Source organism: Hipposideros armiger, unplaced genomic scaffold (genome assembly GCF_001890085.2).
Source record: "Hipposideros armiger isolate ML-2016 unplaced genomic scaffold, ASM189008v1 scaffold_400, whole genome shotgun sequence".
Classification (NCBI taxonomy): Eukaryota; Metazoa; Chordata; class Mammalia; order Chiroptera; family Hipposideridae; genus Hipposideros; species Hipposideros armiger.
Window position 1 is genome coordinate 520190 of NW_017731750.1, and position 26328 is coordinate 546517.

General features: G+C 43.9%; 1 protein-coding gene across 6 annotated transcripts in view; it reads left to right on the forward strand.

The window, feature by feature from the left end:
* Window positions 1–26328, forward strand: part of CALN1 (calneuron 1) — a 532500-nt gene that overhangs the window by 16048 nt on the left and 490124 nt on the right. For 3 of the 6 annotated variants that reach the window (XM_019663705.1, XM_019663715.1, XM_019663709.1), the window contains exon 2: window positions 10442–10568. The exons of the other annotated variants lie outside the window; for them this stretch is intronic. The gene's annotated coding sequence lies outside the window, so the exon portion shown is untranslated. The remainder of the gene's footprint in view (window positions 1–10441; window positions 10569–26328) is intronic. 6 annotated transcript variants of the gene reach the window in all.

The window sequence follows — 26328 nt, forward strand, 5'->3', positions numbered from 1 at the left end:
GGGAGCAAGATTCAAAGATCACTTTCCCCATTTTCAGCTTATCCTTTTCTCCTGGTTTCTTCCCACTTCCTTAAAGATCTGCTCAGGTCTCTCTCATCTTAAAAATAATGCTTCTTTGACTCCTAAGTGCTCCATTTGCATTTACCCTATTTTTTCTCTTTTCCTTTACAAATGAACTTTCCTTTCTTTCAACATTAATCAAACAATTACTATATGCCAGGCATGAAAGACATAGAGAAAAAAAAATAGACTTCATCCTAATTGAAAGAATATTTGTTTACTTCTACCTTTTCTACTTCCATAAAGCATATTGGATGTGTATATATAATGGAATATAAAATATATAATGTTAAACTAAGGGTAAAAATTTTGTACCAAGGAAAAATACAATTTAGAATAGAAGAACAAGATAAAAAAAAAAGAATGCACAAATAAAGGTAAAATTGTTGTATAAGAGTATAATTGAGCCACCAATCTGGTCAGAACTTCCTGGTCAGAAAAAGGAAAGTGGAAATTTCTTTTTTTTTTTTTTGAAGATTTTTATTGGGGAATTGGGGGGATGGGAACAGACAAGTTGCTGTCGTTTTGTTCTTCAGTCTAGTTGTGGAGGACGTTGCTTCACTGGTCCAAGTTGGCACCATCATTGTGCTCTTCCTGGGTGAGGCAGATCAGTCGCCGGCTTCTGGCCGGCCGCTCACGCTGTCTTCTGGCTACATACGGTAGCCCATGGCAACCCACTGCCACAGGGGCTGCAGCCTACACCATCGCCGGCAACTCACGGCAGCCCAGCTCCAGGTTGAGCCGCTGCTCAGCATCTGAGCTGTAGAAGGCAGTGTCACTGGCCCTCATATGTGGGATCCGAACTGGGGCCCTCTGGCGTCCCAAGCCAGCTCTTAACCATCGCGCCACTCGGCCAGCCCAAAAGTGGAAATTTCTTTAAAAAATTTACTGAAGTATAATACACGTTCCAAAAGTTCTCATATCATAATTACATGACTCCATACCTTTTTACAAATGGAACACCCTATCTAACCAGCACCCAGACAAAGAAATAGGACATTATTCAACATTATCCACACCCAAAGCCCTCCCTTTGTTGTCATTTCCAGTCAGTACTTGCCACAGAGACTGACATGATCAATTTGACTGTTTCAAGCTTTTTGGGAATTACTTTTTGAGTTTAATTGTCCATAAGATGATATGCTAGTTCTTCAAGGAAAACAAGTTTTCTGACATTTAATTCTAAAAGAATATTTTCTTCTGGAGTTTCATTTAAGAGACACTGGAAAAAGTAAGACTTTACTTGTCTATTTCCATATTTTGGATAACATATACATATATGTGTATATGTGATGAAATACAAAATATAAAATTAGAAACTAAATATAAAAGCCTGACAAGAGACAGTCAGAGGTAGAACCTAGAGAAGATGGTGTGTTAGATGCCAGAAAGATCAAGCAACACGGGGGCTGGGGAATGACCCTGGGATTTGGAAAGTAGGGGGCAACTGGTGCTGTTTCCTGGAGTGATGGAAGCAGAAGCCAGATTGAGGGAGGTCAAGAATGGAATTAGAACTTTGAAGTGATGGCTTTGAGTGGAGACCTCTATTTCAAGAAGGCCCATTCTCACGGATAGGAGAGAAAGGGTGGTAGGCAGAGAAAGGTGCAAAACCTAAGGAAGGGTTTTGTTTATTTCTCAACAGAACGGGAGAGACTTAATCATGTTCTTGGAGAAATAGGTAGTTGAGAGAGAGGTGAGACATAAAGGGGAAAGAAAAGAAAAAGAAGCAAGGACCTAGATAAATTCTCATACTGAACATGTGTGCGTGCACACACACACACACACACACACACACATTCAGACACATGCACACACACTCACAGACACATGCGCGCGCGCGCGCACACACACACACGAGTCTAACTTGGTTTCTCCCTCTCTAACTGGTTCTGGTCATGGGCTGCTTTCCTTGCCATTGTTCTCCTTTGTTTTGAAGCCAAGATAGCCCTTAGCAAACACACACCTTGTGGGGGGCCCGCTCTAGGATGTGATCCAATTTGGCCTCCCCCTAAAGGGAGGGGCACTGTGGGGTATCTGCTGGATTTTATTTCAGCCATCTGTCCCAGAATGTCAGGGCTGCAGGGGGCCTTCCCGTGTGTACAGTCTGTGTCCTTATTTTCCAAATGAGGACACTGAGGCTCATGTTTTCCTGTCAAAGTAAGAAACAACAGTGGCAGAGCTAAACCCCAGATCTCTGACAGCTTGGTCACAGCTTCAGTAGGCATTTCCAGAAGTATCCCTCTTGATCCCTCAAACTTGAGTGTTTTTCAGCTTTCAGCATGAATCCACATCACCTGGAGGGTTTGTTAAGACACAAATTCCCTGGGCCCCACCCCCAGAATTTCAGATTTAGAAGGACTGAGGTGGGGCCAAGAATTTGCATCTCTAACAGCTTCCCAGGTGATACAGAGACTACTGATGGGGGGGCGGGGCGGTGTCATACTCTGAGAACATTGCTAGGGAGGTGCTGGGGGCAGGGGTGACGGGGGAGTTGCTGGGGGAGGGGAACGACGACAAGAGGGACTAGAGGGAGAAGGAAGAGGGAAGAAAGCTGGACCCGGCTCCCAGGAGCTTGTCCTTTGGGCTGCTCTCATTTCCCTCAGGCGAGGCCTGCACGGGGTGAGGTGGCCAGCTGCCAGCCCTGAGAAGAGCCATTGCACCTTCCAAGCACCAAAGATCCCAGGAATGCAGTGGGGCAGGCTGCTTTGAGGCTAATCCTGGCAGAGTCGGGCTGTTGTTAAACATGCACAGTCTGGGCTATTACAGCCCCCCTTCGTGTGGGGACAGAGTCACAGGGAAATCTGGGGGTCCACCCAGGCTGGGGCTCAGAGATTTCTCTCCCCTTCCAGCCACTCAGAGCTGCCGCTCCCGCCAGTCCCCCAGCAAAGGAGGCGTGCCTCTCTGGGTGTGACCCAAGGTTTTTCTTCAGCATATTTATTATCTTGGTGCTCAGAGCATATGTCAAGTGAGTTCTGTGTCTCTGGCAGGTTATTACGCACTGAATTAGTGTGGTGAAATAAAAACTATAATAAAGCTGTACCAGGCTCTTAAATTGTTAAAATTTATTATAAAATGTGCATAGTTATTAACTGATTTTCACTTGTGTGTGTTTGCTTGAGCCTGAAGGCAAAGAAGATGAAAAGTGACTCTGTCAAAGGGAGGCCGGGAGTTGGCTCCTGGGATTCTGCAGAGTCCCCGTGAGGCAGCAAGCTCACAAATTCACAGAGAGCACGGCTGGCCTCTCCCTAATGCCGAGGCCCAGGCCTGCACAGTCCCAGGGGCTGGAGGCCCATCTGTGCCCTCCAGGAGGTCCTGGAGGAGGTGTGCATAGATGGGGCCTTGCATTTCTCAAGAGTGTTGACGCTTGAGGCCCGCTTACTCACCCTCTCTAATCCTGGGACCAAATGTTCAAGCTTGAGCTCGCAAGAGCTGCCGCAGATGGGCTCCCCACTTTCTCTTCTGAATATCCGTAAGCCTGTTTCCTATTCTGCCTTTTGAGAACCAGACAAAGGTGCCAAATTTTCCTCAGCTCAGAGAAGGCTGCTTCCTGATTGGCCCATCACTGAGGAGCTGGTCACTGGCTGTGCAGGCCTCCCAAGCATTCTCCAGAAATGAGGTTAGCTCGTTTTCCTGCTGTTTAACTGAGAAGTTGGGGGAAGCCTTTTCCTCTGTTGCAGAGAGGATGCTCTGTAGGGACCTCAGGATGAGGGGGGCTTCCTCTGCACAGTGTGAATCGGGTCCCAGCTTGCTGTGTTGACTCTGGTACCAACCCCCTAAGAAGTGCTTTTGAGCTTTTCAGCGGTCTCCTCATTGGTTTTCTAGCCCTGGGTCCTTATTGCCACCCTGAGATCAGCTAGGTTGTAAATTCACCTGAAGCTAGAGACACCTCCATCTGAGAAAAAGTGGAAAAGAAAAGCCCAGCATGTTTCCCAAATGCCATGACTGAGTGTTTTTGTGTCTCGGCCACTGTTCCTTGGAGTTGCCCTAGGGATGCACTGTGCATTTCCACCCAGAGCATACAGGAACCACAGGCACCACAGCAGGGTACTGGGGACATTGGGCCTGATCTTGGAGGCTCCCAGCCTTGCCATGATCTGTGTCGTCCATGTGAACTGAAAACCCAGGGCTGGTGTGGGAGATTTCCTTGGTTTACAGTCCCTCTGGGAGACGTTCTTCTTTAGCCTGTTCCTAGTTACTCCCTATATATATGGGGCAGCTGATGCCCGAGCCTCAGAGGTTACCATCACTCTAAGAGCTGGGGCATACCCAGAGAGTGAGGTCCTGCTTTCCTAGGATGTACTGCCTTTGTTGTGACACTAGTGAATCCACTTTTCTGACCCTGGGACTCTAAGACTGCCACTGAAGTGAGCAGTTGTGGGGAAGGTGACCTATATCAGATGGTGCAGGTTGCTTTCCCCCTTCTGGTCACTGATTTGGAGAAAATGAAATTACATCAGCAGAAATGTAAGAAACCTAAGCTCCAATGACTCTCCAATACTCCGAATCCTCCCTTTTCTTTGCTTTGCTTCATCAAAGCATAAAGGTGGTCCATGGGGGCTCATAAGGAGAGTCACAAATATTTGGATTCAAGTAGAGGGTTGGGTTTATTCCTTTCCTACCTCCCCTGGCACAGTGGTGATGCACACACAGAAGATAACAAGATTACATCAATATGTGACAAAGTGAAATCCAGTTAGTTCATCAGCATCGTCTCGTCAGCCTGGCAGTGATTTCCTAGCTTTAAGGACAGGGAAATTGCCTGTATGAGAGCTGGTGCCTGCTGAAGTGGACTGTAAAGTGGCCAACAGAAGACAGCCATGGTGCATGCAGAAACCCCACTTTACGATCCACCTATATATTCTCCACCTAGTCCCAGAGGGGATGCAAGCTGGTTTGCAAAGATGCATATCTGACTGTAGGACATAACTAAATGAAAATTAAATGGACAAAGAAAATAAGACAAAGGGAAAACAAGACAGGGAAAGCAAGGATGGATCCAGGAATGAGGTTAGGACACAGAGTTCATGACATTAGATCCTGTATATTTGCTAGGGGTGGAACTCTGGGGCAGTACCGAGCTTTCTCTTAGCCAACACAGGAACTGTCCGTATTGCAGATCCAGGATCTGTGCAATGAAAGCAAGCCAACCGCTCAGAAAATGCACAGCTATTCCTGTTTCCGGAGGTAGAGAGAAATAGTCCCCTGGATTCTCACAGACAGGACATGTGTGATGCGACCAGCAGTGTCCCAAATGGCCTTACTGTCCATATGGCAAGGAATTTAATAGGGCTGTCTCTTGGAACATTCCTCAAGATGGGAGGTAGTTATGGGGATAGAACCACTCCAAAACACTCTCTGAAGGTCAGACTCAAACTTAATCAGGATTTATTTTTTTTTTTTTTTTTTTAGCTGAGCCACCCTGCCACCTGTTGGCAGCTCAGTGGCAGCTCAGCTCGGGCTGGGAATCGAACCAGTGACCCTCTTGCTTAGAGATCACACTCTTGAGCAAGCTCTTAATCAACTGAGCCACTCGGCCAGCCCTTAATCAGGATTTAAATGATCTATGACAGGCTGCCTTTTCTTCTAGCCGTTCTGGTGATGAGTATTCCATGGCGTGACGTCAGAGGCTGCTGCAGTTTTAAAGGGGCATGTGTGTGTGTTGGAATGGTAAAGGATGGGCAGTCCCCACTACTAATAATAGCTTAAAAATCATGGTTTAGAAAAATGGATCGTCTTAATTTGACAGGTGGTTGTTTTCGCCACAATGTGGACATTGGGCAATGACTTTTTAGCTAATTCTCTCTGACAAGTGCTTGGAGGACACCATCCCTGGGCTGCTGGTTGAGTACAACTCCATATGCTTTAACAGTTGGTGGAGCTGGGGGGTGGCACTGAAATCCTCTTATGGAAACTGAGTAGGTGACCAGGACACCTTCCTGAACAGAACACCATTCGGGATATTGCAACTGTGAGACCAGTTCCTTAGAGCTGGCATCTCTTCTGATTGGTTGGTGTTCTACTAGCTTTCATTTTGAGTGGTCAGTGCCTATGCCCTAAGGGCTGCTACACATTCTTTGCCTTGGTGTTTTTTAAAGATTTTTATTAAAATATAGCTAACATACACTATTATATTAGTTTCAGGTGTATGTCATAGTTATTCAACAGCACCCATCTGGCACTATACAGAGTTATTACCACATTATTTATTATATTCCCTTTACTAAAGGAGTGATCACCATGATAAATCCAGCAACCATCTGACACTGTACCACCCTATCACAATATTATTGACCATATTTCCCATGCTGTATATTACATACCCATGACTTATTTGTTTTATACCTGGAGCTTTGAACCTCTTATTCTACTTTTTCTACCCTTCCCCAACCCCGCAACCCTCCTGCCTTTAAAATTTTTTCAGTTAGAGTTGACATTCAATATTCTATTATATTAGTTTCAGGTATACAACATAGTGGTTAGATATTTATATAATTTAGGAAGTGATCCCCCTAACTAGTACCCACCTGGTGCTATACATAGTTATTACCATATTATTGATTATATTCTCTATACTTTCATCCCTATGACTATTTTTTATCTACCAATTTGTATTTCTTAATCCTTTCACCTCTTTCACCTTACCCCCAATCCATCCCAAATATCATCCCAACAAATCTAGTACCCATCTGACACCATACATAGTTATTACAATATTATTGACTATATTCCTTATGCTATACCCTACATCCCCATGACTACGGTGTAACAGCCAATTTGTATTTCTTAATCCCTTTCCATTTTCATCTACCTCCAACCACCCTCCCATCTGGCAACCATCAAAATGTTCTCTGTATTTATGGTTTGTTTCTGTTTCATTTGTTTGTTTATTTTGTTCTTCAAATTCCACTTATAAGTGAAATCATATGACATTTGTCTTTTGCTGTCTGACTTGCTACACTCAGCACAATACCCTCTAGGTCCATCCATGTTGTTGCAGATGGCAAGATTTTGTTATTTTTTATGGCAGAGTAATATTCTATAATATATAATATATTATATATATATACTATATATATTTCACCTCTTCTTTATCCATTTATCCATTCAGGAAAACCCAGGTTGCCTTCATATCTTGGCTTATGTAAATAATGTTGCAATTAATAAAGGAACAAGACAAACAAAGAAACAAAAACTCATAGACACAGACTACAGTTTAGTGGTTATCAGAGGAGAGGGAGGTGGTAGATGAGGGTAAACCATCAAATATATGGTGATGAAAGGAGAACGGACCCTAGGTGGTGAACACCCAATTTGATATATAGATGATGTATTACAGAATTGTACACTTGAAACCTATGTAGCTTTACTAACCACTGTCACTACAATAAACTTTAATTAACAAAAATAATGTTGCAATGAACATATGGATGCACATGTCTCCTTGAAATGGCATTTTGGGTTTGTTCAGATAAATACCAAGAAGTGAGATTACTGGGTCCTTCTTTGTCTCTTGTTATAGTCTTTGTTTTAAAGTCTATTTTCTGATATAAGTATTGCTACTCCAGCTTTTGTTGTAGTTATTGTATGTTTATTTCCATTTTTATGAATTATCTTTTTCCATCCCTTTACTTTCACTCTGTGTGCATCTTTTGATCTGAAGTGAGTCTCTTCTAAGCAGGATATGTAAGGGTCTTGTTTTCTTATCCATTAAGCTCCCCTGTATTTTGATTGAAGCATTTAATCCATTTACATTGAAAGTAATTTTTGATAGGTATATAGTCATTGCCATTTTATTATTCATATTTTTAATTTTTTTTAATTTTAAAAAAGTCCCTCTAAGATTCCTTGTAATACTGGTTTACTGGTGATTAACTCATTTACCTTTCTTTTGTCTGTGAAGCTCTTTATTTGTCCTTCAATTCTAAATAATAGCTTTTCTGGGTACAGTAATCTTGGTTGTAGGTCCTTGATTTTAATCATTTTGAATAACTCCTGCCCATCACTTCTTGCCTGCAAAGTTTCTTTTGAGAAATCAACTGACAGTCTTATGGGAGCTCCCTTGTAGGTAACTAACTGCTTTTCCCTTGTTGCTTTTAGGATTCTCTCTTTGTCTTTAACCTTTGGCATTTTAATTATGATGTGTCTTGGTGTTGTCCTGTTTGGGTCCATCTTGTTTGAGACTCTCTGCACTTCCTGAGCTTGTTTGTCTATTTCCTTCACCAGGTTAGGGAACTTTTCCATCATTATTTCTTCAAATAGGTTTTCTATTTCTTGCTCTCTCTAGTCTCCTTCTGGTACACCTATAATGCAAATATTGGTATGCTTGATGTTGTCCCAGAAGCCCCTTAAACTGTCCTCATTTTTTTGGATTCTGTTTTGTTTTTGCTGTTCTGATTGGGTGTTTTCTGCTACCTTATCTTCTAAATTGCTGATTTGATCCTCTGCTTCATCTAAGTTACTGTTGATTCCCTGTAACATATTCTTCATTTCTGTTATTGTATTTTTCCTTCTGACTGGTTCTTTTTTATGTTTTCTGTCTCCATTTTTATGTTTCCTAGTTTCACTCAGATCACTGAGCATTATTACAATCAGTGTTTTGAACTCTGCATCTGATAGATTACTTGTCTTTATTTTGTTTAGTTCTTTTTCTGGAGCTTTGTTCTATTCTTTTCCTTGGGACATATTTCCTTGTCTCCCCATTTTGACTGCTTCCCTGTGTTTTTTCTATGTATTAGGTATGGCTGCTATGTCTCCTTGTCTTAGTAAAGTGACCTTATGTAGTAGGTGTGCTGTGGGGCTCAGTGGTACAGTCTTCCTGGTCACTTGAGCTATACACTCCAGGTGTGTCCCTTGTGTGGGTTGTGTGTGCCCTCCTCTTGTAGTTGAGGATTGGTTGCTATTTGCATGTAAATGGGAGGGACTGATCCTTGGGCTCATTTGTTGTGAGGACTGGCCATGACTATAGTGGAGGAGTTGTGGTGCAGGGCCTGACTCTACAGAGTAGGATCTGCCTCTGCAGGGCTCTGGTGCCTTCCCAATCTGCCCCTTGGGTGTGTCATCATTGGGGGTGGCTGACTGATGCTCCATCTTGTTTCAAAACTGGCTGCTAGGGGTACCAGCCCCAGGGCCACCTGGGAGGGGACCTGCTGTAGGTCAAGTTGAGCTGCAAACAGTGCCCCACCTGGGGCCACCCAGCAGGGGCCACAAAGCAATCTGCAGATGGCCACTGCTCGTGCTGTGCTTGGAAGTTTCTTGGGAGGCCAAGGTTAGAACCAAGGCCAGCTGCCACTAGTGCCAGGCTTAGGGCTGCTCAGCAGAGGTAGAGGACATGCTCAAGCCAGGTGCTGCTTGTTTGGTTTCTGCAAACCTTTGAGAGACCCTAGGAAAATCTATAGCATTAGCCAAGGCAGGCGGTTTGTATAAAAACGCCACTGGAAGCAGCTTGGGTGTGTCTGAAATCTGTGTTGGGCTGGGTCTTGAATCACCAGGGTAGAGCCAACATTGTCAGCTTGGTGAAGACTCAGTTATTACACACCTAGGCTTTTGGAATGAGCTAACTTTATATACATATTTTTTTACTCTAAGGTAGTTCAGTGATGAAGAGTGTTTTTTTTTAAAATGATGACATGGGGTTTCAAAATAGCTGACCTACATGCTTTCTTTTTGGAAATAATTAGAGATAAAAGTCACTTGTCTATAACAGCCACTACTAATTCATGGCCATAAAACCATGCCTTCTGTTCAAAAGCGAATAATGATCATTCTGTGATCTGTCAGTGTTCAGTTCACCTAAGAGGGGCCTCAAGTTATAAGATAGAAAATAAGGAGGAAAAAATACAATCTTGCTTTACATCGTATCCATATTTTAGGGCACTTTCCACACACCATTTGCTCTTCTAGGTGCTGGGGATAGAGCAAGGAACAGAACTGATAAGGTTTCTGCTCTTACCGAGTTCACATTCTAACGGTGAAAGACAGACAAGAAAAATTTAGCACATATTTCTTGTATAATTTTGAGCTAATTCCAAAACCTGAATCAACTTGAGCTTGGTGTCTATCAATTGCCCTTTCTTATGAGTATGGATCACATTTTCCTGTTTGTTTGTACATTTCGAATTGTGCCCTGGACTTTATGAATGATCGTTGTCGAGACACTGGGGTCTATTATGTTAACCTGCAAAGTATTGATTTATTTTCCAGTCTGTTTGTTTTAGCAGGAAGTTAACTTAGCTGGACAGCAGCTAAAGTGTCTGTTCTGTTCTCTGGGGCTTAGCTGGTCTTTGTGAGTCTTGCCCCAATTGTGTATAGCTTGGGAGTTGACCAGAAGTCTGGCAGAATTATGATATTTGGGTCTCCCCATCTGTGATTCTCTCTGTTGCAGAATGGCCCTCATATTTTCTAGCTGCTGGTGATGCCCTGAACTCTGCCTTCTGATTCCTCAACAGTAATCAGCCTCCCAGAGCCCTGTGATGGGGTGGGAGTGAAAATGGGGAGGGAGCTGCCCTCAGGTGAGAACCATAAAAATGGAAATCAGCTGGTGCCTTTATAACTTTCAATTATCAAGTCCCCTTCAGTTTCTTTCTGCTTTTGGTCACTCTCCAGTGCCTTTTGGGCATTGTCTTTTATATATTGCCCAGAATTTGTGATTGCCATTTGTAGGATAGTTGGTCTAATATGAGCTACTCTGTGATTATTAGAAGTAGAACTCCTACACATAGCAAATAAATAAATTAGACAGATTAGATGATCTCAGATAGTGATAAATGCTATGATGGAAAAAAATATGACAGTGAGGACCTGGAGTGTGTATGTGGAGGGGATACTTCACCTAAATGATTAGGGAGAGCCTTTCTTAGGTGGTGACATTGAACTGAAACTTGAATGATAAGGAGTAGCTAGATGTTAATGGATCCGGCCATGTGTGCTCTAGAGGGAGCACCATGCTGAGGCAGGAAGGAGCTTGGTGTGTTGGAGAGGCAGGGATTAGGCAGTGGGGACAAGACAGCAGGTCATCAGAGAGGTAGGCAACAATTAGATCACGTAGGGCCTCATAGACCATGGTGCGGTATTGGTGTTTCAGTCTACAGATAATGAGAAATCACAGGAGGATTTTAAGCAAGGCATGCTGTGATCTATTTTATGCTTTTAAAATATTGCTGTGACTCTGTGGGGAACAGGCAGGAATGGAAGCAGGCTGCTACTACCATCCAGGTGGGGAAGACAGAGGCTTGGGCAAGAGTGGCACCCACAACTGTTCATCCAGCCAATACCAGGGGTTAGTGCTGAGCATAGCTGGTCACTGTCCCCAGAACCAAGACCTGGATGAAGGTGACAGAATGGTTCCCAAGAGACAAGTACTCCCGGGGTGATAAGTGCAGCCCAGCGGTCACAGCAGAACAGCCCTGCCCAGCCCTGCCTGTCTCTCTCTGGGGCCTGGCCTGGGAAGTTCAGGTTCACAGTTTTTCAAGTAGGGGTCTAGCAGGCATCAGATGGGCCAAGAGCCTTGTCAGGCCAGGCTGTTCTGGGCCCAGAACCACTTCTGGTCGCTCAGCCAGTTGGGGCTCCTCTGTTCAGTCCCACGGTAAGTAGACTCAAGTCTGGACCTCATACCTTGCCACATTTCTTTCATTTCCTGGAAGACAATGGCAGAAAATGCCTCCTGGTTTCCCGGCCTAAACTGGGATGCCAGCATAGCCCAACAGAGATGCCCCCAGGTGGGGCAGCAGCTTCCCTTTGGTCTGAGGCATTTTGTTCTATCTCAGTTGGGGTTCTTGATGTGTTTGCCTCCTTCAGAGGGTACCCTGAAAAGAGGAGGATGGCTGTTGCAAATACTGGAACCTTTCTCCCAAAGCCAACAGGTAGCATATTCTTAGGCTGAGAGGAGGCAGTGAGCAGTTCAAGTTTTGGACTCTGTGTACAGACAGGCCTGGATTCAAATCTGCCTCTGCCACTTTCTGGGGGTCCATGATCAGCCACATTCTGCAATCTTTTAATCCATTGCCTCATCGGTCAGTGGAATAGGAATACCTCCTTTTTCCTGGGTGGCTATGAGGATGACAGGAGAAACTAAATGAAATAACAGTCTGCAAAGTGCTTGACAGGAAGTGGCAACAGGAGTCCCTCAATGGTAGTGGCAACAATATTGATAATACATATCATTTTCATGATTAATGATGGCCGTGCCACCAGAAGGAGAATGTATTCACGAGGTGCTGGACCTAGGCTAGAACTCATGACTGGTGAGGAGTGCCACCGTGGACGCCTGTGGCTGGAGGGTCACAGTTCCTGGGGGAAACTGAGTAGGAGGAGCCCTCAGTGACACTGTGCCAGTGTGATGGACATGGTAGCAAGCTTTTCCTCTGTGAGGTTCTGTGGCCATGTAGTTGCTAATGGAGGGGTCATGCCTTGAGGCCCGAAGCCTGAGTTGATTAAATCCCCGTGCAGTGGCTTTATTCCCAGGAGACCCTCAGAAGTGGGCAGCAGCCTTAGCCCCTCCCGAATCCTGAGAACTGTGCAGTTCTTCTAGGACGGGCCCCAGTAAGAGAGGTAGAAAATGAGAAGGATGGAATCAAACAGCCCTGTTTTCCACTACAGGCGCGATGGTTCTGAAACACTGGTGGGGTTAGCTTGTGCAAAGTTCATCTTCACAATTTACAAGTGCCATCAGGTTGGGGCAGTAAAGGTTTTGCCCCCTAATTCCAGGAATTTTAGACCTTAAAATACTTGAAACACGTGAAAGCCCAGATGTTAGCACTGCACTGAAGCCCGTGGGAGCTTACGGGTTGGCACTCTGTGCACTTGTATATGGAGGAAGAGGGAGCCTGGAGAAGCTGCTCAGTGGAATTGCCTTTTTTTTTCAATTACAATTGACATACAATATTACATTAGTTTCAGGTGTACAACATGGTGATTAGGCATTTACATAACTTATGAAGTGATCACTCTGGTAATTCTAGTACCCACCTGACACCACACATAGTTATTACCATATTACTGACTCTGTTCCCTATGCTGTACCCTACATCCCCATGGCTGTTTTTATTTATTTATTTTTGTTTATTTATTTATTTTTAAAAAGATTTTATTGGGGAATTGGGGGAGGGGAACAGTGTTGGAGAATCGGGGAAGGGGAACAGACAAGTTGCTGTCCTTTTGTTCTTCAGTCTAGTTGTGGAGGACGTTGCTTCACTGGCCCATGTTGGTATTATCATTGTGTTCTTCCTGGGTGAGGCAGACTGGTTGCGGGCCACTAGATGGCCGCTCACGCTGGCTGCTGGCCACTCACAGTAGCTTATGGCAGCCCACTGCAGCCTACGCCGTCACCGGTGACTCACGGCAGCCCAGCTCCAGGTTGAGCTGTTGTTCACTATCTTAGCTGTGGAGGGCTCAGCATTACAGGCACTAATGTGGGATCGGAACCTGGGCCCTGCTGCTCAGAGCTGGCGTCCCAGGCCAACTCTTAACCAACGTGCCACTCGGCTGGCCCCCCATCACTGTTTTTATAACTGGAAATTTGTACTTCAGAAGTATCATCTTAAAATCCCTAAAAACAAGTGGTCTCAGTCTGGAATTCGACACACGAGGCTGGTGCTGGTGTTTCTCTGCCGCCTTTCCTGGGAGTTGGCCAATCTTGGGGACTCCTGCTCAGGTCAGGAAGCCAGACCTCTCCCACAGGCTGGCAGGAGGGCACAAATTTGGATGCATGTATTTTCCAGAGAAGCTGGATTATAAAATGCGAAGCCTCCTTGTGTGCCTAGGTGGGATATCAGCATGCAAGGCCCTTCCCACAGAAAACATGTGTGCCTCTGTGGGGTGGTCATAGGTGCCGCCCTCTCCCAGAGGCAGTGTCTCCTGGGTCTCCCAAGGGTGAGGTTATCCAGAGAATCAGCCCTGGAAATACTGGAAAAAAGGTCTCTTACCTCACCCGGGTGAGGCCTGGCCCTCCCTGCCCTGGTGTTCGGCTTTCTGCTGGCTCCTCAGAAAAACAAGAAAGAAAGAGCAGATTAAGGGAAACAGAGGAAGCACATGTGTATAATGACGTAGGAATGGTAGGAAGCAGAACAACTGCAACTTGAGATTGAAAGAAAAATAAGAGGGAGTAAAGAGAAAAGGGAATAAAATAGAAATGCAAATTCTTAATAACTAAACACAATGAAAATAAAGATTAGGTGATAAAAATAAGATGAAGTCCATGAGATTGGTGTGAAAGAAAGGCAACAATACAAGTTAAAGCCTGGAAGTTTAGAAAAAGAGAGCAACTGGGGGGGGGCGGAAGTTTACACAAAGGATTAAAAATAAGAATAAAAACCAGTTGTGGTTGTTCTTGGGTCTGGGCTCCTGCTGGCTCCCAGACTGAAGGCCACTTGCAAAGGTGCTGGGCACAAAGGATAGCGCAGTGAGGATCTGCCGGGGTTTCTATGCCCACGGTCCCCGAAAACAGATCAACCCAAGCAGGCCTCACCAGCCCCAGGCACTGTTGTCCTTGCTTGGCCCTAGTACGAAGGGATCCCCTTATCCCACTAGGACCAAGTGCTCAGATGAGTGCCAGCTCTCCTCTTCTCTGCACCCCTGCTCCTCTGCCCCTGGGCAGTTGGCAGTAAAGGAGCCCTGAAATTCAAGTCCCCATTTGCAGTGGGTGAAGCCCCTCAGGCAGCAACTACGTAGCAAAAAGCAAATCACGGGCCTATCTGGGGTTGCAGCAGGCAGGTTGCCTGTGGGGTATGGAGTGAAATCAGGTAGTTATTTCACCCTGGGTTGGAACAAAGCTATGTGGAGTGTTGGTTGTGTCTGAAAATTAAGCTTCTGGCTACAGCTTGCCTTCTTTTCTCAAGCTGCTTTCTTATTATGTGTTCATACAACTCTAGGGTCAGGGTTAGGGTTAGGGTCACAGTGAGAACCTGATCTGCATACTCACCCTGGGAATGCTGGGACGTAGGGCAGGTCCCTGGGATGACTCCAAGGCCAGCTGGGGAAAGAGTGGGGTCTTTAAGACACCCATATTCCCACTCTTGGGCAAACAGAGCTGCCCAAACCAAGCCTCTGTGGAGGACCTGAGAAGACCCAGACAGGAGCCCTGAGTTAAAAATGACCAGCAACTGCTCTGCCCTGACACACACTGGGCACCAGCAAAGGAAAACCAAGTGTTGTTAGGGATCTTGTTTCTTCCAGGTTTCTGTTTCTAAATGAGTCAGGGTCTGCCAATTCTCCAAGCAAAGTTACCGTTTTGAATTGTAAAGAGCTTGGACCACTGGAAGCCTATCCTGATAAAGATGGCCAAGAGTTGTAATCCCTGTGGAAAGCTCTTTCTCTAAGCTGGAGGGTCCCTAGGTGAGCTGGGAGAAAGGCTGGGAAGGATGGCTGCCCAGAAGTGGTGACTATATGCCAGCCACTGGGGACACTGTGGTAGATGTGGGGACTGGTGTCCTTCAGGGCCCTGGGGTGTGGGTGGGAGGGTCAGAGTCTCATGGCAGGCAGTGAGGAGGTCCAGGTGGAACTCAGGCACCCTGGGATCCCTGGATGGGGCTCAAGGTTGCTGTGTTGGAGTCTAAGGTCTGTGTATCCCAGGGCAGTCAGAGTTACCCCAGACCCATTGATGTGGCCCCACAGCCATGACCAAGGAACACAAAGAGCTAATGGCCTCCTCTCCATTCTCAGAGCTTCTGCCAACACTGTCAGCAGTAATAATAAGCATTTAGAGACTAATTATACATCCGGACAAATCTGTTTCAGTCTCCTAGATTGAACATAATTATATTAAAATATAATGAATACATTCAAACACACAATGCCTGATGGAATAGGCGCTTAGGAACCAGCACTGGCAGAGGATGCAGGCAACTAACAGAGTGGGGTGCGGTGCGGCAGCAGCAAAGCCCCCGCAGGCCTGTAATTGAGTTCTTGTCACTTCTGGTTTAGGTCCTAATCGACTGCCTCCCACCCTGTTGCAGGCTTGTTCACACAAACTAGTGGTGGTTCTGTACCTGATTTTGTTGTCTGGTGTTTAATCATCTCATTTGGGGTGCAGAGGTGGAGCAAGGGTTGCAGGATGTTTTGGCATGCTGGTGACCACAAGCCTCAACCCTCTGGGCAGCCAAAGTCCACCGAATTGGCCTTGCCAATTCCATTGTGTGGAAGGCCTCACCCACAGGAAGGAGTCACTGGAGGCTCACGGGATGTCCAAGAGAGGACTCCACCTAGAGCAGCAGTGACCGGGTTCTTGTCTCCACGCAAGAAAGAATTCAGGAGTGAGACAGATGCAGGAAAGCGAAAGCAATTTATTTAAAACAAAAGTACACACTTGAGAGGAAAGTGCTGGCAAACTCAGTGAATGTGTCGCCTGGAGGAAGTCACAATCATGTTTTTATCCCTCCCGGGGCAGGAATTGGTGACGTCCCATTGACATAGGCATTCACCTCCTCCCCCTTCGGCGGGACACTCCGTTTCCTGATTTTTCTTCCTGATTTGGTTCCTCCAGAACTGTCATGGTGTCATGTGCATGGTGGGAGTGTAGTAACCACAATGCAAATATTATACCGACATTAAAATTAGCTAATGGTCAGGTCCCCGGTCACAGGGATTAGCCTTGCTGGATGAAACTGTTTCTTGTTTCTCTCCAGCTGGAGGTCAGACTTCTGTAGCTGCTTCAGGCTGAGACGGGGCGCTGACCCTACCTAGCCTGAACATCTCTACCTGCCTGATCTAAGGGGTCAAGACCTTCCTCCAGTGTGGTTTCTGTTGAGGGCACCAGTTTAAATCCATGAAGGACCATCACCTTTATGTGGAACTGCTGTAACCTGGAGGAGACAAATTTGACAGTGAGTTTTAAAAAACATGGTCAGAACAGAAGTCTGACCTCCAGTCCCTCAGCAACCCATATGATTATGGGTCAAAAGTTTCTCAGGGAGATTTATGAGGCAGGGCAGGTAGCCTAGGAAACTGACAACCCCCTCCAGGGTGCAATGTGAGGTGCCTCACTGGTTACACAAGTAACAAGCAACTGTATCCAGCACCTGCAGCTGGAGAAAAACAAGAACCACTTTCATCCAGCTAGGCTGATCCCTATGACAGAGTCCTGACTTTTAGCTAATTTTAATGTCATTATAATCTCATTTACATTATAGTTACTACACTCCCATCATGTATCTGATGCTATGACAGTTCCAGGCGAACCAAATAAGGAAGAAAAAGCAGGAAAAGAAGTGTCCCACCTAGTGGGGAGGAGATCAATGCCCATCTCAATGGCACATCATCAGGCGCCTGGGGGACTGCTGGTATGGGAACTCACCTGGGAGACAGCCTGACTGAACAAGACCAGGTCCCCAAGGTCAGGCCTGTTTCATGCCCCACACTCACTCTTACTCTCACAGGCCTCTTCCCTGGGTCCCACCATCTCGGTCACTGCTCTGGCTGCTGGTGACTCACAGGCAAAGTCAGCCCACAAAAGGCTGCTGTTGCTGTTGTTTGGTCCAGCATTGTTGTGTTTGTTTTCTCACAAAGTGCAAAAGACTTTGAAGTAGTTGCCAGCATTTAAAAATCAGCTGATTTACTGTTTTAACAATCTGGACTTCCAGCTTCTCCTTAAACATTACCTCTGGCTGTGTTGGGCCATACTCCCTCACAGTAACCATCAGTTGCTGAGGAGCTGTGGCTACCCCTTAGGGCAGTGTGAGCCATTCGACTCCAGTCTCCTGCTACCTCCTGGCATGACATTTGGCTGCTTTGCGTCTTTCCATTAGTGCCCAATGCTGTGGGCATTTGAGTCACCACACTCTGCTTTATATTAAGAAGGAGACAATGCTGACGTATCGCAGTCCATCCCACACTGGTTTGACTTAGACTCTAGTACCCTAGCTGAGGGAAGGTTGTTATTCTTCTTGGGCTTAGCTTGGGGTGTGTAACAAAATACCATCGACAGGGTAGGGGTGGAGGACTTAAACAACAAACATTTACTTTTTCACAGTTCTGGAGGCTGGACGTCTGAGATCAGGGTGCCAGCATGCTCAGGTGCTGGTGAGGGCTCTCTTCCTGGCTTGCAAATTACCGATGGCTGACTTCTCACTGTGTGCTCACATGGCAAGGGGGAGGGAGAGAGAGAGAAAGAGATATCACTTCCTTTTCTTATAAGGCCACAGTCCTATCAGATTAGGGCCCTACCCTCTGACCTCACTTAAAGGCTCTGTTCCCAAATACAGCCACATTGGGGGCTAGGGCTGCAACCAATGAACTTGGGAGACACATAATTCAGTCCAGAGGATATGGAATTCGGGATGTACATTTGGAGGCAAGAGGACAGCCATGGGGAACAGAAAGTAAATGACCACTGAGATTCTTAGGCCGTCAAGGCACGCCACAAAAATGGAAAAACTAAACAAACAAACAAAATGCTTGTGAAAGGGGTGGACTCAGCCACAGGACAGCTGGGGGCACAGAGCACACACACGTTCCCTGATCCACAGCTTCTGTTCTCTGGATTCCCAGAAGAGGTACAATTTATGGAAAATTCCAGACATCCTCCCTCAAACCTTTGCTTGCACTATCCTCATTGGCAGTTTCTACTGGACATTTCCAAACTCTGCTACTCTGTCATATCTCTGGAAAGTTCTGTTCCATACTGGGGTGAGAATGAAAGCAGTGGTGGGATCAGGGAGAGTGGGGTGAGGGACCTTCTACCACCCATCATTAGAGCCCCTGGTGTCTTGCATCAGGAAGGCCTCTGGCCTGCCAGAAAAGCTGTGTGACCTTTGGAAATTTCTCAGCCTCTCTGCGTTTCAGTCTTCCTAATTGTGACCTGGGGAGTGTCTGGGTTGGTCTCCTTTGCAGGTTGCTTTTTTGATTTTCGCATGTAATTTTAATCCCTGGTTAAGGATCTGCCCTGTCGTGGGCACACAAAGTAAGGGATGTGGTCCCAGTCCCACTGTGAACTGCCATGCCTCATGTTAAACTCCCTAAATCTGGGTCCTTCCATAGTCTTATTCTAGAATGTGACTCAGTCTTCTTTCCCACTGCTCCCCGCCTGGTGAGGGTGATAAGATATGGTGTTAGCTTATCATTACATTATTAGCTACCAAAGCTTAATTGCTCTTGGGAGTATTTTAATTTTAATAGGGGGCTCTTAAAAACAAAAACCTATGGGGACAGCAGAAGGAAGGGGAACTGTGTGTGCACGTGTGTGTGAAACAGAACCTGTCTCAGCAACCTCTGCCAAAACGCCCAGCAGTGAAAAAGCAGATGCTGACGTCTGCCCATGCATAAGGTCTGAAGGTGGATTCTGGGTGCCAGCCTGCATGGCCTTTAGGGGACATTTTCAGCGAGCTGCGGGCAGTGAGGCAGATGGATGAATATTGTCCTACCTGGAAATCCAGGCCTTGGGCTGTGACCTCCATGTTTCAGTAGCTTCCTTTTTGGGGTGGGGTGGTATCTTCCAGAAATTTCTGGAGGCACTGGGGACCTCTCTGTCCTATGGTTGACTGGTTTCGGAAAGTTTTTTGGGGCTGGGACAAGGGAATTTGACTAAGTCCTGCTGCTTGATTTGGAATGTGGGATATTTTTGTTGTCCTGGTTTTCCCAAAACAATTTCAATGGGGCAGGTTGGGGGGATGGGGATAGGGGTCACTTCACCCAGTGGCTGGCCCTGGATGGCACAGACACCAAAGGGCACACAGGCTCAGCTGTGTTGCTGCAGATGACAAGTGGGACCCTGCCGGGCCGGGATGGGGGGGTGGGGTTCAGATGGCAGAGGCATTCTGAGTCCATATTTGGGAGCCATCTGAGTACCTTTCATTGTCTTGGGAAGAGCTCCAATGTGACCGTATTCCAGCCAGCCTGGAGCCTGGGTGCCCTGGGTGCAGTTCCCCAGTGAGGAGAACCACGAGGAGGAAGGCAGGGAGTAGGGCCCACACAGGCTTCCTGGGAAGCAAAGCTAAGGTTCCCGGCCCCCAGAATTCTGGACGTGTGGAGAGGGGCACAGAGTGCCATGTTTGCCAGTCATGTTCAGGCCATGGAACATATGGGAGGTGACAACACTTGTACGGCACACTAGGTAGAGAGAGAGGCTGCTGGTAGCTGGAGGGACGCTGCCAGGATTCTCTGGTGGACCCCAAGGGCTGGGGAGCAGGGGCACTGGTCTGGCACACCTGTAGCCTATTTGCAGAAACCTCATAGGCACTATTGGGAGCACAGCTTGCAAGTTCCTGGTTCTGTCACTTACCAGCTTTGCTTTGTGCCTCAGTTTCTTCATGTCTATTAGTATCAGTACCTGCCTCCTAGGGTTATTATGAGGATTACATGAGCAAATTCATGTAAAGTACCTAGAAGTGTGCCTGGCATGAAACACTTAATTTGTGTCAACTACTACTAGATATTTCATCCACTTCCAGATGTCAGTGACTGAAAAGGCGCCCTGAATTCATAAATGTGAGAACATGAAAATAATTAAACACGGTATTATTTGGTATTGATTATGAGGGATCAGAACAAAGGTGCTTTGCATAAAGTGAAGCCAGATCCTGTGATCTGTGCCAACCCAGCAAGTAAGACTTGCTTCGACTTCAAGTCCCATGTCCTCGGGTCAGGGGATGGATGTGGGGCCAAGGGAGAGGCGAAGGCAGCATGGGGTTCCTGCAGAGCTACCTGGGGCCTGGAGGTTGGGCCTGGTGGATTACTGAACACCAAGCCCTGCTGGTCCTGTTGGCCACACTCAAACCTCGAGCAGGGCTGAAACTATGGGGGCCTTTGAAGACCAGCACGAGGTAGCAGATGTCCCGTCGTTTTTAGCCATTGCAGGCAACATTCTCTGGTTATGTTCCCATCCTTGTATTATTAAGTAAGACTAATGATACATTTCTCTTAAATTGGTTTACTATTATTATTAGTAACAGCCTACTTGTCCCTTACCTTATAATCAATTATGAAACACCACTGCATAGAGACAGCTGTGTTTGAGAACAATTGCTGAAACAATGCCACTCACCGAAGAACTGTGGAAATTCCAGCCATTGTGATAGGCTTGTGTGTGAGGGGTAGTTTGGAGTTGGGCAGATTGTTTGGAATGCATCACAGCACATCCTGTAGATAGCTGACCTAATAACATCTGACATTCATTTAACAAATATTTACTAGGTGTCTACTAATGCCAAGCCCTGAGCATATTTGTAGGGAAAGGCCTAGCTACCATGTCAGTGATCAAACAAGGGTGGCAAAAACCCTCTTATACCATCTTACCCAGTCCAGGAAAGTGAAGAAAAGACCCCTGTCCTGTGCCCCAGCATTAATGAATGTCATCCCCACTTGAATGCAAAACTGACCATATATGTCTAGAGCATATTTCTTTTCCCTTAATTTACACACACGATAACTTGCCAAGATCCAGACTCTTCAAGTCCTGTTTCTAACCATTTTTTTTAAGCTTCTTATTGTGGAAAATTTCAAATATACACAAAAGTAGAGAGACTAGTAGAATGAAACTACATGTATCCAATCACAAACTTCAGTAATTCATGATATTGTTCCCATCTTATTTTATGTTTCTCATATAACATGATTTCACATGTAAATCCTTCATTATGTATCTCTAACAGATTAAGATGTTTTATTAATACAACTAAAATACCATTATCATTCCCAACAGAATTAATGATAATTCTGCAGTATCATCTCCATGTTCAGTTTTTCCTGTTGCCTCATTTATGTAGTTTATTCAAATCAAGATTCAAATAAGATCCACAACTCATGACTGGTTGATAGTTCTTTTAAGTATCTTTTAATCCATAACACTGCCCTCCTTTTCTTTCCATGCCATTTACTTTTTACAGAAATGGTGTGTTTAGTCCTGTAGGACTTCCCACGGTCTGGTTCTGGTGCACTCTATTCTTGTGTGTTGTTTTGGGTATGTCTCTATGCTCTTATGACCCTATATTTAAATAAAAGGGCTTGGTTAAATTCATATTTTGTTCTTTATGTAAAGAACACTTTTAGGTCATGCTGTATACTTCTTATTGCCTCACATCAGAAGGCACTTAATATTTGGTTGTCCCACTTTGGTCATGTTAAGGTTGAGGTTCTGTTAGCCTGATTCATCCATGGTCAAGTTCCCTATCAATCTTCCACCTAATGATTTTACTAGCCATCAGTGATCATTAACCTAGATCTATTATTTTATTAGAGATAGCAAAATGGTGACATCCTAATTCTATCACTTCTTCTTAATTTATTAGTTGTGATTCCTTTCTGAAGAAGAACTTTGTCTCATCAACTATTTGGTCACCTTATAATACAGTCTGCATTGCAAGGTAATGCTGGGTAATTGCTTGGTACTTTCCTTTAACTTATCATTTAAACATAATAATTAGTTGGTGCCTTAGCAATTATATTCATATCAAATTCAGTATAATGAGTTGTCCCATATCTGGCCATTGGACATATCTTCAGGTTGGTTCTTCTTTTACTTGACATCACTGGGAGCTAACCTGCCCTCAGGCCTGACAAGAGATCCCAGGCTGACTTTTACATTTCCCATCCTGGAGCTGATTACTTAAAGCTGGACCTGGTGTTTAGAGACCACAGTGTGAGTGTCAGTGGTGCTCACTGCGACTGAGTTTGATCACCTTGAAGCCTTTTCAGCAACAGAATGGGGACATGCATATTCTTGAACAAGAAAAATAAACCCCAAGTTCATACTAATATTCTTATTCAAACTAGATTTTAGGATTTTAATTTCACTTTAAAATTTTATATTTTTATCTCATTTTCCTAATACAGAACATCTTAGTTCCTAATGACATTAGCTTATTTATGATTTTTCTATGGTTCTTTTTGTCCTTAGGATCTGTCTCATTTGGAGTGCACAGTCAAAATATTATGTTTTAACATAATTTGAAAAAAGTCTTCTCTTTAAAGTTAAACCATCAATTTGAAGAACAATTGCATTTGCATGTTTTCATTTATTTTCTATTTTTAGGAATTGCTTTACTTTTCCTTTTCATATAACGTTTCAATATGTAAAACTTCTAATTTATTTACTTATTTTTGCCATTGTAAATAGGTTCTACTTATACATTATTTCTTCTAACTCAGTATTGTTTCTATATATAAAATCTCATAAGTTCTATATATTACTCTTACATCCTGCAAATTTACTAAATCCTATTACTTTTAATAGGTTTTTCAAGAATTCTTTTGGAGTTTTCAGCTATATAATCACACCATATTCCAAGAGACATCATTTCATTTTACTTCTTTTCCAGCCTTATGCCTGTAATTACTTATCTAGTCATGCTGGTTAATACCTACAATACAGTGTTAGTATTATAGTAGTGAAGACAGTGAACAATACAGTGAATAATAGTGATGACAGTGAATTGTTTTCTGATTTTAGCAATTAACTCTCTGATATTTCCTCAAGAGTAAGAGGCTGGATGCCAGCTTTGGAATTGATGTGGATTTATGTGTATTTATATTAAGAAAATATCAATTATTTCCTATTTTATTGTGATTTTTCAACTTTAATTGCTCTGATCCATTTATGGTTCTTGGTTTTCATTTTGAGGAACCAGGCTTTAGGATGTCTTGCTTATGTGAATCTGAGCCAGGACGTGTAGGGGACATTAGGGCTCCTGAGAAGGAGCAATCGCAGAATTGTATTACAGGTGCTTTTGAGGAATCAGTTCTAGTTTTCAGACTTAGGCTTAGAATTTTGGCTTTGCCTGGGTACACATTTTATCTTCATGATATCAGGTTGGTTTTGGACAGAAATAGGGAGAAAGTAAATTTTTTTTTAGGTTTGACTATTTTTCTTAAAGAATTTTATTAAAAAATATAGCTAACACACAATATTATATTAGTTTCTGGGGTACACCATAGTTATTCAACATTTATATACCTAAAGAAGTGATCACCACGATAAGTCCAGAAACCATCTGACACCATATCATGCTATCACAATATTATTGACTATATCCTCAATGCTGTATACTACATCTCCATGACTTATTTGTTTTATACCTGGACATTTGGACCACATGTTGCCCTTCATCTTTCCCCCTTTTCAATTTTTCAGTTACAGTTGACATTTAATATTATTTGATATTAATTTCAGGTGTATAGCATAGTGGTTAGACATTTATATAATTTAAGAAGTGATTCTCTTGACAGGTCTAGTACTTACCTGGCACTATACATAGTTATTACCATATCATTGACTATATTCCATATGCTTTACTTTACATCTCCATGACTATTTTGTAACTACCAATTTGTACTTCTTAATCCCTTCATCTTTTTCACCCTGTCCCCAAACCCCCACCCATGTATCACCCCAACAAATCTAGTACCCATCTGACATCATACATAGTTATTACAGTATTGTTGACTGTATTCCTGTGCTATACCCTACATCCCCATGACTACTTTGTAATAACCAATTTGTACTTCTTATTTCTTTTTTCATGCTGCCCTCAGCCCCCTTCCCATCTGGCAACCATAAAAATGTTCTCTGTATCTATGACTTTGTTTCTGATTTGTTTGTTTATTTTGTTCTTAGGTTCCACATATAAGTGAAATCTCATTGCATCTGTCTTTCTCTGTCTGACATACTCCAGGAAGCACAGTACCCTCCATGTCCATCCATGCCTCCGCATATGGCAAGAACCAGTTCCCTTCCATGGCCAAGCAATATTTCATTGTATATGTGTACCGCCTCCTCTTTATCCATTCACCCATTGATGGATAACCAGGCTGCCTCCGCATCTTGGCCATTGTAAACAATGCTGCAATGAACATGTAGATTCACATGTCTCCTTGAAATAGCATATTGGGTTTCTTTGGATAATTACCTAGAAGTGGGGTTATTAGGTCCTTCTTTGTCTCTTATTATAGCCTTTGTTTTAAAGTCTATTTTATCTGGTATAAGTATTGCTGCCACAGCTTTTTTTTTATTGTTTGTTTGTTTCCATTTTCATGAAATATCTTTTTTCCATCCCTTTACTTTCAGTCTGTGTGTGTCTTTCAATCTGAAGGTGTCTCTTGTAGGCAGCATTTGGAAGGGTCTTATTTTCTTATCCATTCAGTTACCTTATCTTTTGATTGAAGCATTTAATCCATTTACATTGAAAGTAATTGTTGATAGATATGTAGTTATCACCATTTTATTATTCTTTTCTTTGCTATTCTTTTGTTCTCTCTCTCTCTCTCTCTCTCTCTCTCTCTCTCTCTCTCTCTCTCTCTCTTTCTTTCTTTCATTTTTTGTCTTAAAGAAGTTCCTCTAAGATTCCTTGTAATACTGGTTTACTGGTGATGAACTCTTTTAGAGTTTTCTTGTCTGATAAGCTTTTTATCTGTCCTACAATTCTAAATGATAGTTTTGCTGGTAATGTTGGTTGTAGGTCCTTACTTTACATCACTTTGAATATTTCCTGCCAATCTTTCTGGCCTGCAAAATTTCTGTTGAGAAATCAGCAGGCATTCTTATGGGAGCCCCCTTGTAGGTAATTAACTGCTTTTCTCTTGTGCTTTTAAGATTCTTTCTTTGTTTAACCTTTGGCATTTTAATTATGATGTATCTTGGTGTGGGCCTGTTTCGGTTCATCTTGTTTGGAACTGTCTGTACTTTCTAGGCTTGTGTGTGTATTTCCTTTGCCAGGTTAAGAAGTTTTCCATTATTATTTCTTCAAATAGGTTTTCAATTCCTTGCTCTCTTTTTTCTCATTTTGATACCCTTATGATGTAAATGTTGGTATGCTTGATGTTATCCCAGAGGTCCCTTAAACTGTCCTCATTTTTTAAAATTCTTTTTTCTTTTTGCTGTTTCATTTAGATGTTTTCTGCTACCTTATCTTCTAAATCACTGATTGATTTGATCCTGTGCTTCACCTAATCTATTGTTTATTCCTTGTAATGTATTCTTCATTTATGTTATATATTCTTTATTTCTAACTGGTTCTTTTTCATATTTTCTGTCTTCAATTTTATGTTTTCTCTTTGTTGAAGTTCTCTCTTAGGTCATTGAGCATCCTTATAACCAGAATTTGGAACTCTGGGTCCGATAGATTGCTTGTCTCCATTTTGTTTAGTTCTTTGTCTGGAGCTTTGTTCTATTCTTTTATTTGGGACATATTTCCTTGTCTCTCCATTTTGGCTGCCTCCCTGTATTTGTTTCTTTTTTTTTTTTTTAAAGATTTCTATTGGGGAATTGGGGGATGGGAACAGTGCTGGGGAGTTGGGGGAAGGGGAACAGACAAGTTGCTGTCCTTTTGTTCTTCAGTCTAGTTGTGGAGG